This window comes from Balaenoptera borealis (assembly GCF_965194805.1).
Source record: "Balaenoptera borealis genome assembly, chromosome: 17".
NCBI classification, from domain to species: Eukaryota; Metazoa; Chordata; class Mammalia; order Artiodactyla; family Balaenopteridae; genus Balaenoptera; species Balaenoptera borealis.
In genome coordinates, this window is record NC_138876.1 from 80,823,483 (window position 1) to 80,836,245 (window position 12,763).

Sequence of the window (12,763 nt, forward strand, 5' to 3'; positions counted from 1 at the left end):
CCACGGTTTTAAAAAGTAATTTTATTTCGTCTGTTTGGAACCTTTTATGTTAGTCACAGTTAGGATTAGTTTGGGGCCTGATTCTCATATGGTGATGTTGGATGACAGGGAAGGCGAGGAGGCGAAACTCTTGTCTCTGAGGACAGTGTCTTTTGGCCCTTGCCGACAAGCACAGGGTCGGAACACATGGCAGATTTGACTCCTAGCAAATGAAGTTCACTAAGTCAGGAGGGCAGAGGGCCCAAGACCTTTGTTTTTGAAAAGCCACACTTCTGAACTTAAAATTTTTATTATGTAAGCTTGAGGAGCTTTTATTTAGCCTCTGATTTTGAGACTGTCTTTAATTCTCATGCATTCAAGCAAATGTTTGAACACCTGCCCTATGCTTTACTTTGCAGCTGTATCTAACCCTTCAAAAACAGTAGTGGGTAGTGAAATTTTCTCATTCAGGTAATGCTGTCTGTAACCCCAGTTAAGCTTTCTGTGTTCAGAAAATACTGGCTCAGACAACTCAGGTAAAAATCTAGCAGCCCCTTTCCACGCACACTCATTTAGATGGTTATTCTTTTCTTACCGAGGCAGACAGTTGAACCAGTTACTGCAAGGAATACGGGAATGTTGTTCGATATTGTTTTTGCCTTTTAAAAAGAAAGAAAATTGAAGTCCTGTATACAGTCAATCACTATTTAAGCATTAATTGGAAATCTGAAGGAAAGACCCAGGAGAAGTGAGGAAGCTGACTGTGAGACTGTCTGGGGAAAGAAGGAATTGTAACTGCAAAGGCTCTGAGGACCTGGGCGTGTACGGGGAAAGGGGGGAAGGTTGCTGAGGTGGGTGGGACGAGTGAGGGGAGGCTAGTAGGAGCCTGTGGTGACAGCAGAGGCTCTACAGATACTCAGGTTTCGGGGCTCTGAGTAAGGAGAGTAGCGTACTCTAAGCCCCACGTGCAAAGGCACAGAGGTTTGTTCAGTAAACCTGGCAGAGCTGGGAAGCAGCTTGGGCTGAGAGTCATTCCTTTGCTCTTGAAATGTTAAACCCCAGCAGGACCCAGTTAGCTCCAGCAACACGAGCAGTGAACAAAAGGAACTTTATATGTAAGCTTTGTATACAAGGTTGTAGGAAATGGTGAAACACCGGAAGTTTTCAGGAAGATAAATCGCAAACGCAGAGTGCTCTGAGATGCTGAAGCAGACACAGTGCTGGCGGAGCAGACAGTGGAGTGCTGGGTTGAAGATTCCGCACTTGCCGCCTCTACGTAGTGATGAAAAGGATGCTCGTTCTCATTATTACGTGACTCTGATTCTTCCATATTGGGGACCTAGTGAGGCTAATTTGTCTGTAGCCTGGACCCCTTGTGCGGGGCCCTGGGAGGGGGCCTTTCTTCCATGGCTCGGTGAAGTTGCTGTTCGGTTAAATCTCTCTGCAGGTACGGTGCTGGAGCGCTGCAAGGGTCCCTTCCTGCGTCGGTTAGTGTCTGCTTTTCACAGCCGTCCAGTGGGGACCCAGAGGGTTACGCAGTGTCTCCCCGCAACCGCCCCCCTCTCCCGATTTTGCTCTCTCTCGAATTCTCATATTTTATTGGCTTGTAATTACGCTAAGAGACGAAATAATGGTGACTCCCCCTCCTTCGGTTGCTGGTTCAGGACTATTTGCATCATGTTTTCCTTCATGTGCCGCACATAACTGGTTAGTAACCAGCAGAATATCGAAATGTTAGTCGCATCAGTACAGTACCTGTTCACGTTTCCATGGCTGTTTTAGCCATTATACTGCAAATTCCAGATGTGCACATCCTTTTCTGATATTGCTGTATATTTACATATAGTCTTGGTTTAATAGAATGAAACTAATTCAACATTTGCTGTAAAAGATAGTTTTGGTTCCATTTCTTTACTCTTAGTATCTATTATAAAATGAAGCATAGAACTAGAAAATTTTGCTGTAGATACTATTGTATGAGACTTCAGAGTTTAAAAAAGAAACAATTCGTTTTTAAAGAAGGTGTCATAAGTCGATCTTGATGTTTCAGAATTGTACTACGCACAGCCCTGGATTTAACATCATCACGACGACACTAATACAGAAAAAACGGTTGTGGCTTCCATGGTGGGTATTTGGAGGCCGGAGAGCTATTTTGTAGCAGACTGACTTAAATTCATTTTAATGGTTATTCTGAGAATCTATCAAATGACACATGAAAATTTTTTAAATGTATTAAGGATGAAATCGAATGATACTCTCTATCGGGACTAATTTTTTAGACTGTGTATTTACTAATATTTCCAATTCCAAATTATCTTTAAGTCATGTGTTTTACGCAGTTTTTTTGAGTGTCAGGACACCACGGTGTGTAATACATTTATATTTATATGTACTGGTATGGAAAGATTCCCATGATATTATATTATTCAACTCAAACAAATTGCACGTATGCGTGATGTTATCTCAGTTTTGAGAAACCAGACTGTCCACACAGAGGCATGTACTTCGTGTACACGTAGGAAAAACCCGAAGGACCTCCTCCACGCTGCTGAGAGTATGCCTCTTGCCTCCGTTCCTGTCTGTCGTGCTGCCCTTCGATCAGGTGGCCTGTCAAGTTGCAGGCAAGGCATTCATTTAGGACGCCCTGGACCTTTATGGAAAGGTTCTCTCTCGGGGAGTGTAAGGAAGATGGCTGACCTACTCTTCTTTCCTTCTTTTTCTCTTTTTCTTTTCTTCTCTTCTTGGCAGAGAAAGAGGAGGATCAGATGGGAATAAATCTGATCTGGAGAGGTTGAAGCCCAGTTTGCAGTCCCTGGGTAACGCGGACAACTCCATTTGTGGTGAACGTTACTAGTTTCATTGATGTAGAACCCGTGGCCCTCACTGAGGTCCACCTGCTGAATTACAGTTTGCACAATTGCAGATCAGGAGTTTCCCTAATCCTTGTTCTTCATGAAGCTTTTGGTCCACCTTGTCGGGCGTCATGCACATTTCCTGTGTTCTGCTAGACTTGAAAGCAACTTGCGGGTCTGTGTACTCCCAGCACCTGGCATAGTGTCTGGCTTATGTCGGTTGTTCAGTAAAAGTAGGGTGAATAATGACTGGCTGTGTTCAGTTTGGGAGGGCAGAGTTGTTGTCTGGGGCTTTCCCCTTGGTCTCCCCAAGTAGGGAAGCTGATTCTGAGTTTTGAATGGATTAGACCGGTTGACAGTAAGCTGGAGTGACTGACCTGATCATTGTGGTGGTAAAATCTCTCAAAGAGGAAATTACAAATTAATCTCCAATGATAAATGATAGACACTTTTTTGTGAGTATGAGGGATGCTTTCTTTTTTTATGGGCGTGAAAGTACAATTGTAACACCTGTATGTCTGGGAATAAATGCAGTGGAATCAGTATTTTTAAAAATACGTCTCTCCTTTCCCCTTCATTTATAGCTGACTTTATCCCAGGAGGATCCAGAAGAAACAGATGTCCTTTCATGATGGGAGATTATCCCCCCCTGCAATAAGATAATTCACACCACTTGATAGTTAGTGAAGAGCTCTGTAAGTTCAAGGCAGGGAAGGGAAGACTGTGGGCCACCTGTGACTAGGGAAGACTTCCCAGAAGGGCTTTTTTTTTTTTTAAAGATTTTTTAAAAATTATTTATTTATTTTTGGCTGCCTCAGGTCTTAGTTGTAGTGCACGGGCTTCTCTCTAGTTGCGGCCTGCAGGTTTTCTCTCTCTGGTTGTGGCGCGTGGGCTCTGTAGTTTGCGGCACGCGGGCTCAGTAGTTGTGACACAATGGGCTTAGTTGCCCCACGGCATGTGGGATCTTTGTTACCAGGGATCGAACCCGCGTCCTCTGCATTGCAAGGTGGATTTTTTTTTACCACGGGACCACCAGGGAAGTACCCAGAAGGGCTTTTGACCACAGTTGGATGAGTAAAGTTCAGATGAGCCGAAATGGGGCGAGTATTTTATCTGGTAAGACTATGTATAGATAAAGTGAGAGTGTGGGTTTCGTGTAGGAGAGTAGCTGGAGATACTTTTAAGAAAGACAAACTGGGGTTGATAATGAAGTCCTAGAATGTTGAAGATTACTTAAAATTACAATTGGCTCCATGTTAGAAGCTTTTATTATATTTCTTACACCATAATCTGAAATGCATTTTTGCTTTCCCTCTCATACACTCTGCAGAAGGTATGATTTCAGTTCATAAACTGATGTGCAGAGGTTCACTGAGAGTGGGAGAGTTGGCACTCAAATACAGGTGACTCTTGCCATTTTAATGCTAATCTAGCTTTAGGCCAGAGCTGGTGGATTCACACGTTTGACGCGGCAGGCAGAAGACGAAGCTCAGGGAGACTGTCTGTGCACCGAACCGGGTCCTGCACCCAGGTCACAGGTGTCAGGGCACGGTGGCCGCTGGTGTGCTAGCTGCTCTGGCAGCAGTGGGGCTCCGGGTGGAGGGGCGAGGCGGCTTTGCCCGCAGTGGTTGTAAGTGGAGGGCGTGTTCAGGAAGGGCTGGAGCAGGATGAGGAGAGCTTCCAGGCTCTAAAAGAAGGATTATGTCGTTGGAAAATGAGGGGTTGGATTATAAAGGGAAAAAGGGATAGGGTTTAGACAGAAGTAACTGAAGTCTTGGGTGGCAGAACCATCGTTTTGTTCACAAAAGCACTTAGGGAATAGCTTTAAAGGAAAAGCACTGAGTTGAGATGTAGATGTGCTGAGTTTGAGGAACAGTGTGGTCTCTGACTGGAGACAGCAGCGGCCGGGCGCTGGTCCTGAGCTGAGGACAGAGGTTTGGGAGAGTTCACTGTCTTGCCCTCGGTTTGCATAACCCTCCTGTATATGTGTAGTTTCTTCTCGACATTCTCACAACCTGTGAGTTGGGAAGTCTCCTTCCTTTTTGTATCAGAATAATTCAGGTTAGTTGAGGTCCATCAGCATCACACAGTCGGTGGTGGGGACAGGACTTGCATATAGGTCTTCTGACCCGTGATCTCACGTTCTTTTCACAGTTCTCTTCTCCCTCTTATGTGCACATCAAGACAGTGAATGAAACTTGAATGGCCATCTAGGGAAGTGTGCAGAGTAAGCAGGGTGGGTCTCCCTGGGGCCCCGACTGGGGGCCAGCCTGGGACCAGCAGGTGGGGAGGGTTGTCTTGTCTCTTAGCTGCACCAGCTCTTCTAGGGCAGTATCTTCAGGTCCTTTATTTCTTTGGAATGTGTAGAGTGTTGTCTTTTTTTCTTTTTCAAAATGGAAGCAAGTATTTTTAACCCCAGATTATAAATGTGATTTTAAGGACACCAGAGAGCATGAAAGTCCTGCGTCCAGAGATAGCCTTTGTTAAAAACATTGATGTTAAGTTGTTCCAAACTTTTTTAATGCTTGTGTCTGTGTATATATCCCTCAGTATTAGTTAATAAAATAAAAATAAAATCCACAAACAGAATCACATGATATATTCTGTAACTTGCTTTCTGTAACGAAATGATAGATATATCACTAATCGATGGGTCTAGATCTAATGAACATTTTTAAATGTCTGAGTAATGTCACATTATATAGTTGCACTGTAATTTATTTGACCGGCACCTGTGATAGTCATTGTTCTGATGTTTAATTGTTAATAACAGTGTAATGGAAATCATTGAATATATACCTTTGTACACTTGCCTGGGTACCTGCTTCCGATACCTTTCAAGAAGTGGAATTTCTGCTTTGCACATTTTAAATTTTGGTGCATATCGCCAGATTAAATCTCCTTAAAAGTTACACCAATTTATATTCTTGTCAGAACTGTGCCAGTGTGCTCACTGTTACCTTGTCAGCAGTTTTATTCGTTAATCATTAATGGATGGTAATCTGAAGTGTAAAAACGGGATTTAAATAGACTTTGTTTTTCAGCATGCTGTGGATAACCATTTAGAATAAGACTTTGAACAGTTTTTACTTTCTCGCAGTTTGGATTTTTCCTATTGTGTGTCTATGTGTATGTGTTTAAAGATATGTTTGAATCTCTTCTGTTCCATGTGTTATCTATTAATGGGCCAGAATCCTAGTTTTAATTGCTGTTACAGTATGTCTGATGTGTTTTGATCAATGTTCTTTCCTACAATGTCTCAATATATGTACAGCAGGCTGGTAAGTTATATTCTCAACTGATAGAAACTAAAGACAGTGTTTATGCAAAGGGCCACATAATTTTAAGAAAATTTTGTGTTAGTGGTTGAGTTACTAATCATTTGATTTTTTTAAAAATCTAATATGGGCTTATTTTCTTTCTTTTTTAAAAAAAAGTTATTTTTATTTTTGGCTGCATTGGGTCTTCATTGCTGCGTGCAGGCTTTCTCTAGTTGCGGCGAGCGGGGGCTACTCTTCGTTGTAGCGTGCGGGCTTCTCACTGCAGTGGCTTCTCTTGTTGCGGAGCCCGGGCTGTAGGCGTGCGGGCTTCAGTAGTTGTGGCACGTGGGCTCAGTAGTTGTGGCACGTGGGTTCGGTAGTTGTGGCTTGCGGGCTATAACCCGCAGGCTCAGTAGTTGTGGCTCACGGGCTTAGTTGCTCCGCGGCATGTGGGATCTTCCCGGACCAGGGATTGAACCCATGTCCCCTGCATTGGCAGGCGGATTCTTACCCACTGCGCTACCAGGGAAGCCCCTGACCCTTTGGTTTTAATTTAGAATTGCGTTGTGTTAACTTGTGTAATATTGAGTATGATTTCATTTTGTAGAAATTAAGAAAAAGTTTATATAAAAAATGAACATGCCAAATTTTAGAAAATCTTGACTGGTGGAAAGTAATGTTACATTATGAACTAAGCTTATATTTTATATGAGGCACATAAAGTTAGTTTCTAATTCCTTCAGCAGCAGTTGGCTTCTGTGTTGGTACTTTATAATTAATTGCATGTAAGGAAGGATGTCTGTGACCTCTTTGCTTACAAAATGGAGGCAATGAAATGATAGGACCAAGGGCACGAAAGGTGAAGCTTATTCCTCCCTGTTCAGGAGGTCAGCGTAAACGGCGTGCAGCTCTATGTAGCGAGCTGTAGAAATGCGATGCTGGAGTGTCAGTCCAAGGAATTTAGATGACTGAGTAGATGTTATCAAGCGTTTTTAGTTTGGGGAGAAGTACAGTGACATTCAAATGAGACCTAAGATTGCGTAATTGGTGATGTTCTCCAAGATGGCTTTGACATGACCACTGCGGGTAGAAGGAGCTGAGCTAGGCTGTTGGCCCAGGTGTGCAGTAGTAGCGCTGAGTTAGATCGCTTCCTGGGAGTAAAGTGGACAGAGGGGCGCACAGACTTGGGGCTGTTAGGTCTGCGCCAGGGAATACTTCTTCACATAAGACATGTTAAACCAAACTGATCACCACTGGTAAAACCAAAGAGGTGGGTAGGAGCGGTAGTTATAAAGAGGAGGATATGTTTAAGGTAGAGGTGATTATTACTGTTTTGGTTTTTTATTAAGGAACCTAGGAATATGTTGGCTGCTAAAGAAACTACCAAAAATTAGCTACTTGGGTGTGATCTCTCTCAGTTACTATTTGAACTCTGCTTTGTCATTTACTTACGGCTAGTAGTGGAGTTTTTGTTAGTGAGGACCTATTCACTCAACAGATAATCTTAAGTACTTTGTGTTATGTCACAAGATATTTCCTGTCCCTGGGCAGCATTTTGGAGTATTTACTGTGGAGTTGGCAGTGTGCTGAATGTGCTCTTTTGCGGGGATTATTTTACTTGTTTTCCACAAAAGCGGTATGAGGCAGGTATTGCTAATATCCCTACTTGACAGGTTAGGAAATGGAAATTTAGATGGATGTGCACTGATGAGGACGTTGAGGTTTTTTGTGTTTTTAACTCTGTTTACTTGACAGTGAAGCCATGTGGCTCATTGATTGGCTGGAGAAGATGTAACTCAGTAAAATTTTATAACTTTGATTTAGATTAAACAAGATTGGTCTTTATATAGGTCTTACGACATTTCTTTTAAAATAATTTAAAATATTAGCATGAATAAATATATTTTGTTCAGTCTGTTACCCTTTTTAGAACATTTAACTTTATAACCCATACTTTTCAGTTAGAATCTGACCAGAGCTTTTATTTCGCTCACATACAGATTCCTATTTCCATTCCCTTTTTATTGTGTCCAGTCTGCAGATTATGAAAAAAATAAAATTAAATGTAGAAATAAAACCTTTCCTCTACCAAACAAACTTACCTTGCTGTGAAGCAGTGAGTGACATGACCACCTAAAAATTAGTAATACAAGGTTGAAGTAACAGCTCAAGATAGAAATAGATTGTTTTAAAGGACTTTAGTCTTAGAGGAGCTAAGGTAAAGGAGAGAGAACTTGAGATCAGTCAGCTTTATGAGGAAATGCAGGTGGTGGAAAAGCAGGGGTCTCTGTGATACGCCTTGGCTTGGACTGGGACAGAGTGCTTGCGTGAGAGTCACGGGACATCTTTCTCGTTTACTGTTTATTTCACATCTGGCTCTTTGAATTGTTAGTTACATCTTGTTACCCCCGCAAGATCGTACACACTTCAGGACAGAGACTCAGTTTTGTCTGTTTCCATGTACACAAAATTTACTGTATAGAACCTCCCTCGAGTAGGTCGGCCCTGTGGGTGTCGTCCAGGGCGTCTTTCCTCTCAGGGCAGTGACAGCTTTGGGGAACGGGAACTCTTAACTCAGAAGTAATTTCATTTTTCTTGTCTGTAGTTTGAGAATAAGAAAGCCTGGATTGACCTTTATACTGTACATCGATCAGGTGTTGGTGCACAATGGAAGTCTGGTTTGTATGTTCCTGTATGTTCATGCTTACTTGTAGGAAGTTATGATTTTCGTTGCACTGGCAGTTGTTACTGTTGCTTCTAGGCAGTGAAGCATAATGTTTTTGCCTTGCCGTGGACACAGTGGCCACAGAGTCCCTCTGTACAGGCATTATTTGTATATTTTGCTAATTTTCATGGATTGGCTGCAAATATGATATGCTGAGAGCTGATAGGAGATGCTGGGTCCAGACTTACTTGAAAGTGGGATGAAGACTGCCTTCGAGAAATTATGGAAAAGAAAATTTCTTAGCTCTGTCTTACCACAGTGAAAGGCTGCTCCAAAAGTGTTTCAGTGACTTGTATCCATCAGCGTGAGAAAGGATGACCAAAATGTGTGGGGGGAATTAAGTTTTTGTCCAGCATGAACGGTGGGAGATCAGGTTCATAATTTCTGGTGTGCGTGTAACCCTCGCACAGGCATATGTGTCATTTTGTTCAGTAGTTACCACATGGCCAATCTTGCTTCATGTATGTTTCCCCCCCTCACTTCCCCTTGTCTCACTACTTTGATCTTGTAAAATTTGAAGAACAGATATGCCCCCGATAGCTCTGCAAGGTAGGTATTATCTCTGCTTTTGAGATGAGAGAGGTGTGTGTTTATTAAAGTTTTACTTACCTATCCCAGGAACACTGGTTGCTTTTCAGGAAGGTCATAATTATTTATAGTAGATTCCCACCTATAATATATGAATGCTGAATGTCTTGTGTGCTTTAGTAATTACCAGTATTTTGCTGATCTTATTTATCCCCCTGTCTAGCTAAACTCTCTCCTCCCTCCCTCTCTTCCTTCCTTCTTTCATTTGTTTTTGCTAGACTATTTTAGAACATCTCAACTGTCATTTTACACATGAATTTTTTTAGAACTAATTGTTTTTTACAACTAATATTTTATAACCAGAATGCTATTATCATCCAAAAAGAGGAATCGTAATTCTTTTTTTTTTAGTTAATTAATTAATTTATTTATTTTTGGCTTCGCTGGGTCTTCATTGCTGCGCGCGGGCTTTCTCTAGTTGCGGCGAGCGGGGGCTGCTCTTCCTTGTGGTGCGCGGGCTTCTCACTGCGGTGGCTTCTCTTGTTGCGGAGCATGGGCTCTAGGTGTGTGGGCCTCAGTAGTTGTGGCTCGCGGGCTCTAGGCGCGTGGGCTCAGTAGTTGTGGCACATGGGCTCAGTAGTTGTGGCGCATGGGCTTACTTGCTCCACGGCATGTGGGATCTTCCCAGACCAGGGCTCGAACCCGTGTCCCCTGCATTGGCAGGCGGATTCTTAACCACTGCGCCACCAGGGAAGCCCTGTGCATTGGTTTAGTCGAAGCTGGACTTAGATGGAGTGGTCCTCACAAGACCGCTCTCACTTGGGATACCAGCCACAGGTTTGGTGGTGCCCAGGACCACCCTCACTTCGGACCAGCTGACTGCAAAGTCAGGCGTTCCCCAAGCTCACAGAATTCAGGAAAGTGCTGTGCTTATGATTACAGTTCTTTTACAGTGAAAGGATGCACATTAAGATGAAAAGCAGCCAGAGGCAGATCCGCACGGAGGGGAGTCTGGAAGGGCTCCAGGTGCTGAGCTCTGGTGGTGCCCTCCACGGGGTCGAGGGAGGCTCCGTGCTGCCCTCTCTGCCGCAGCACAGAGTGTGGCGCCGTGCGGCTTACCCGAGTCGTTGGGCAGAGTTGTAACTGGGGCTTCATCACCTAGCGTCCCGTGGCTGGCCTTTAGTCTCTGGCTGCTCCTGGAGGCCAGACACACGTCTTTATTCCCCATTTCCTCTGGGAATCGGGACTGATGCCATGTTTCCCAGCTCTACGCACACTTGAAGGAATAAAACAGAAAAGAGCGAGCGTACATGTTGGAATTGCTTTTACTTAAAAATAATGTGCTTTTTTTTTTTCTTCTTCTTCTTCTTTTGCTATTCTTTCTGAAAGTAGGTATCATGGAGTTTGTGTTTAGATATAAAATTTTCATGTTGCCCACTAGGATGTAGGCTTTATGAGAGAAGGCAATTTTATCATATTGTTTTCTCTTTATTCCCAAAACCAAGAAAATGCCTAGGATGTACTAGAGCCTCAGGTGAAGTTTTATTGAATGAATGTTATTCGTTGACCTGGGTTCAAGGCCCTGGAACATTTATTTACTAAGTTTCTGCCTTCGGCAAGTTGAGGAACCTCTGAGTCTTTTTGTTCATTTGCGGAGGGGGGCAGTAATACTCTAGATGCCGTACACGTTGTGAGAAGCGAGGGAAGGGACGCTGAGCGTAATGACCGGCACGCGGTGCCTCGCTCCATAAGTGCTAGCGGCGACCATTTCACCTGCCGTCTCCTCAGGACGGTGGGATAGACGGCATCTGTGGTCCTGGCAGCCAGCAGCCTGACGTTTGCACGCAGACCCTCCGTGCTTGGACCCCGGAAACGGGGACTGACCCCACCAGCTGGGTTTTCTGCACGCTCTTCAGGGGAGGCCCTTGGTGCGGGCTGACGGCGAGAATGCGGAGTGAAGATTCGGAAGGGGGCTCTGGTTCACGCTGCCGGTTTGATGGCTGCAAACCGTAGTCAGGGGATGAAAACATGGGACATCCTATCAGGGCGGGTGGGCTTCGGAGCTGTTGAAATGAGCTGAACGCACAGCGATGGGGCCAAGTGTGCCGATACGGTGGAGTGGAGTTCTGCTGAGTTCCGGAGCCACTGACGTCAAAACTATCCTTGAAATTGGCTGCATGGCTCATCAGGTGTGCAGACCGACTCAGTCTCAGATAAGTTTTGTTCAGGTTTTTGTCGGCGTTGTGAACGACTGCGGGTCACAGGTTGAGCTGCGGCTTTGGGTGAGCACCCAGAGAAGACTGGTGTTTGTTTGAAGGACACAGGAGCTGCTGCAGCTTGTCAGAGTTTCTCTCATTTGCTGCAGGTATTGTGGAGGAGGGCGGCGACACTGAGGTCGTCGCTAATCTCTGATGCTCCTGATTGACTGAGAGTGAGGTCGTGAAAAGGAAAAGGAAAGATGGAGTGTTCCAGATTGAAGGAGATTAAATAGATTTTACAGCTAAATGCCGCATATGGTCCTGAGTTGGATCTTGTATTGGGAGAAAAAAACTTTAAAGAATATTATTGGGGCAGTAATTTGAATATTGACTGTGGATTAGATAAACAGTAGTGATCAGTGATTTGATAAATGTACTTTGATTATGTAGAAGAAAATCCTTGCTGTTAGGAAATACACATTCTGAAATATTTATGGGTAAAGAGACATTCTATTCTGTCTTCAGATTACTCTCATAGTTCAGAAAAAACGTATCTAATATTTGTATGTATCTAAAGAGAGAGAGGAAGAAGGAAAGAAAACCGTGCGCGTAGCATGAACTGGTGCAAAGGGTGAAACAGTGGAGCACAGTGGGTGAACCTGGGCAAAGGGCAGAAGGGAGGTTTTTGTACTATTTTCATTAGCTTTTTTCTTATGTGTGAAACTATATCAAAACAAAAAAGATAAATAATGTTGAAAAGGAAACAAAAAAAGAAAACTTAGAATAATATAGTGATTATTATAGACTTTATGTTTAGTCTCAGAGAAATGCTGTGTCTTCCTGTGGTGCTTTCCCCACCTTCCCAAGACAGGCTTCCTCTCACCCACTGCGACCCTGTCTAAATGGACCCACACAGAGGCCTGCTGCCATCACCCCAACCTAAAGTAGGTCCTCCTTCCTGCCCACTCTTCGTTCATTGTAATCATCACAACTTACATCATGTTTGCTTTCTTCTTGCTTGATGCCTTTTTCTCCCTCAAGGCGGTGGACTCCATCAGGGCAAAGACCGTATCTGTTCTGTTCACAGAATTCCCAGTCCTGGCACATAAGTTTGTAGGCGTTGGTTGGATTTGGATGAATGAATGAATGAGTGAGTGAAAGAATGAATCATCTCCGCCACCAGTGTTATTATACTTCTGTTTTTGTCACATACTTCAG

The 12,763-nt window shown here is 43.7% G+C and overlaps 1 protein-coding gene across 18 annotated transcripts in view; it reads left to right on the top strand.

Annotated features, from left to right (window-relative positions):
• The window catches only part of RB1CC1 (RB1 inducible coiled-coil 1), a 117,642-nt gene that overhangs the window by 1,547 nt on the left and 103,332 nt on the right, over window positions 1-12,763 (top strand). The window contains exon 2 of one of the 18 annotated variants that reach the window (XM_082362980.1): window positions 650-797. The exons of the other annotated variants lie outside the window; for them this stretch is intronic. The gene's annotated coding sequence lies outside the window, so the exon portion shown is untranslated. The remainder of the gene's footprint in view (window positions 1-649; window positions 798-12,763) is intronic. 18 annotated transcript variants of the gene reach the window in all.